Below are 3,739 nucleotides of genomic sequence, written 5' to 3'. Positions count from 1 at the left end.
GAAGATGTCCCACGGGTGGCGCCGCAACACAATCTATCAAGAAAATCCCTTGATACGTGGCAATTGCACTTCCGAGGCCGCACAATGCCTTCCAGGAAACCTAGGCAGACTCACCCCCCCAGGCGACCTAGGCAAGATGCGTCTGCGGGAGTGTAGGGATTTTGCATGGTTATACTAGCTAAGTTTTGCAGTATACTATTGGCAATAAGAAGCTGATTGCAGTATAAAACACAGCTAGGTTATATAACTATTCATGCTAAATGAGGATATAACTTAAGTTCTACTGCTTCTACCTAGTGGTTATCTATTGCAAAAGACTTTTAGCAGTAAGGTTAGAGGCCTCCAACATACTCTAACCTTGCTGTATAAAAGATAGATCACTAGGTAAACTATTGACAATTAACAGTGGGCATACCTTTGTAGGAATAAGGCCTCTATTGTGAGGCTTGGAGGCCTTGAAGCCTATGGCTAGGCCGGGAGAGGTGGTGCTTGACCCCCTCAGCCCTTAGCCGTTGCCTGGCTCCGAAGGTAATCCGTCTGGAGCCTAGCGACGGCATGTTGGAGGCGTAGTCGAAGGCTAGTCGGGAGAGGCGGTCCTCGACCGCCTCAGCCCTTAGCCATTGCCCGGCTCCGGAGGTAACCCGTCCGGAGCCTGGTGACGGCATGTCCCCGACTCAGTTCTCATTGCTGGATATAGTACCGTTGGTAGTAGGGTTGGCAGTGACGGTGTAGGGTTGAGGGGCTGAGGATTTGCCCAGGAGTTTGCCCCAGGCCTCCGAACCTGCGTCGTCCTTCGGCGAGTCCTTCTGCAGCCAGGTATCCTTCTTGCCTTCCGAGGTATTCCTCCCGGAAGGTCATGAGGGTGCGGCAGTCGTTGGTGTTCTGGTCGCGCCCTGGTCCGTGCAGGATGTACCCGTGTGCCTCCCGGGGCACCAGAGCTTGGAGTTGTCGTTTGGGTCGCTATCGGGCGGTGTGTCTCGGAGCCTATGGTTTCCCCAGGGTCTCCTTCCCCTTTGGGAGACCGTCGAGGCTGTCCAATGAACCGGCTTTTGGAGCCGAAGTGGTTCTGACTATACCTCTCCGAATGAGGTGGGCTTGGGGTTCCCTGCGTGCGGTTGGCGATGCGAGGGCGGCGTCAGAGGCGCTGGTGGGGTTCGCGCACCCTAGAGCCCTACATCTCCTTAGAACCCTCTTTCGCCTGAGGAGCCCAAGGAGGACGCTGGGTGGACAGACTTTCCAAAGATGTTGGCTCGCTCGAGGTATCCCAGGTGTTGTCGAAGGGGATACTTTGGGACCAAGTCCAAGCGGGAACACTCCTGGGTTGGACCACCCAGAACCACTGGAAGGTGATCTGCTTGGCTGTGGCTTCGACCGCGTCCTCTCCTAAGGCGGCGAGGTCTTTGTCGTGCAGAGGCTGGAAGGCCTCCGTGCCGTCTGGGGTTCCTATACCAACCTAGGGTTTTGGGTTGGCCAAGGTCGGAGGAACGCCGTCCCGCATGGCACCGGGGCTGGCGCATGCATACGGTGTGCATGGCTGAGACAGCCATGCATATGGTTGCATGCTTGTAACAATGGGTATGGCGGTTTTGGCTAGCACTTTGGTGGTTTTCCTGGTGGATTCCTACCTCTTTTAGCACTTCTGTGTTCAAGTCCCCACGGATAGCGCGCTGTTGGAGCAAGAGTTAGTCTTACCCCAGCAAGTACGGTGAGAGTTTCTTCTAAGGAGGAGGCTCAAGCTTGGAGATAAAGTTTAAGAGGAAGGAACACTATGAATGTATTGATGGTAGAAAAAATGGATCGATCTGGGAGGAGTATGATAGCATGACTTGGTGTTTTTTCACCTCTGTGTCTTTCTGCCGTCTAGCTCGTGTGTTTTGCCCAGGCGACCATGGCCCCCTATTTATAGGGTTGTGCGTAGCTTGGCGTACAAGTTATCCCAATGTACAATTATTTGGGATCTAACCGAATTACTAGGCCTTATCTCGGATAACTACTTTCTACCCTACCTGGGAGATAAATATTCACCATGGTAACTATCGTGGTGCCTACCACCTGAAGTGCGATGAGCCGGTCGCCAATTGCGACCTGGTGCCGCACTGTCAGGGATGTCAGGATAGTCTCCATTACACCAGGGTTTCAGAACGGTGTCCAGCAGCCTAGGCGTTTAATGCCGATCACTTCCTTGCAGGCAAAGCATGACCGGTGCTCCCCCTCTGACAGATCTCTCCTAAGGCCTGCTGACTCATCCCGTAGCTTCCAGGAAGTTGGCCCGAGCAACTGGAGACAGGGGCCTTGGGAGGCATGGCTCCGGGAGGTGAAGGCTTCGGGAGGCAAGACTCTGGAAGGCTGGGGCTTCGGCAGGCCGAGGCTTTGGGGGACTAAGGCTTCGAGAGACCGAGGTCTCGGGGGGCGGGCTTCGGGAGGACGGGCTTTGGGAGGCTGAGCCTTCAGGAGGCCGGGCCGGTTAAGCCAAGGGAAGGCTTCGCAAGTACGAAGAGGTACCATGAAGGAGCCCGATGACTTTGGAGATCGAGCCTTTAGCTGAGGGTCCGGAGATCAAGGCTCCAAAGGGACTTGGATAATAATCTTCAACCATTATCCTCAGGTTGGTTTATTTTTCCCCAACATTGGGTAAAATCTAGATAAAATTATTGTTTTACTTGTTGAATTTCTCAAAAAAGAATATAGATAGCATGAGAGATTAATGATCTATATGTATTATTTTTAAACATTCACCACATAAAAATGGGTCAGGTTATTTGGTTAAAATGTTACCCTACTGAATTGTCAATTAGTTGTTTGACTTAGAAATAGTGGATGTTTGCTACATAATCAAGTAGTGAACATCCACAACATTTCTTGAAATCCAACAATTTGCATAGACATATTCAACATTTATATATGACTTATTCAGATAGAATATTTTATTTGTTGAGATAGTATAGTTGTTGAATATTTTAATCATAAAATAAGTTTTCTTAATTATAGCTCGTGAGGATAGCATATTCTAAGACCAATCCAAATTTTGCCAAATTGAATATAAAGTAAATATATTTTTTTTTAAATAATGAGACGTCATGGCTCAAATGGTTTTCAAAACGATGACACAAATTAATTTGAAATATATTTTCATTTGAATATTAAGAATACCCTAAAATCCACTCCTGCTCAATAAAGATTTTTTTTCACTAGTTTGCTAAGTTGTGAACGTTCACTAGCAACATCCTTTTTTGAAATGTGCATTTAGTAATTAATGTGCTTGGGGTCCAAATTGATACATCAAAATGTGATATTTCAGCACCGCATAGTCATTATGTTGAACAAACGATGCCCCCTAGCATTCTTAATCATGTCACTTGGTTTAGTTTTGGTATATTTTTTTAACATATAGGATTAAAGTGGTGGATTTCCATATGATGTTATTCTAACTTGTTCCTTGTTTTTTTTTTTTTTTTTGAGGAAAAACTGGAGGGACCATGTCCCTAAAGATTATATTAATTTTAAGTAAAAGAGCTTATGTAAAGGGGAGAATAGGAAGGGAAGAAAATAAAATAGAGTCAAGAAATTACAGTCTTGAATCTATCCATTGAGAAATTTGTGGAAAGTATTTTCTCTTTGCCCTAGGAATCACTAAGGTTATCACAATAGATGGAAATTTGAGTGTACACATATAAAAAGTACGCAGTGAGGTCAGGCAAGAATTAACTTTTTCTAGTTCTCCTCTTGAGAAAACCAAAAT

Source organism: Phragmites australis, chromosome 7, assembly GCF_958298935.1.
Source record: "Phragmites australis chromosome 7, lpPhrAust1.1, whole genome shotgun sequence".
Classification (NCBI taxonomy): domain Eukaryota; kingdom Viridiplantae; phylum Streptophyta; class Magnoliopsida; order Poales; family Poaceae; genus Phragmites; species Phragmites australis.
Note: the sequence above shows the minus strand (reverse complement) of the source record.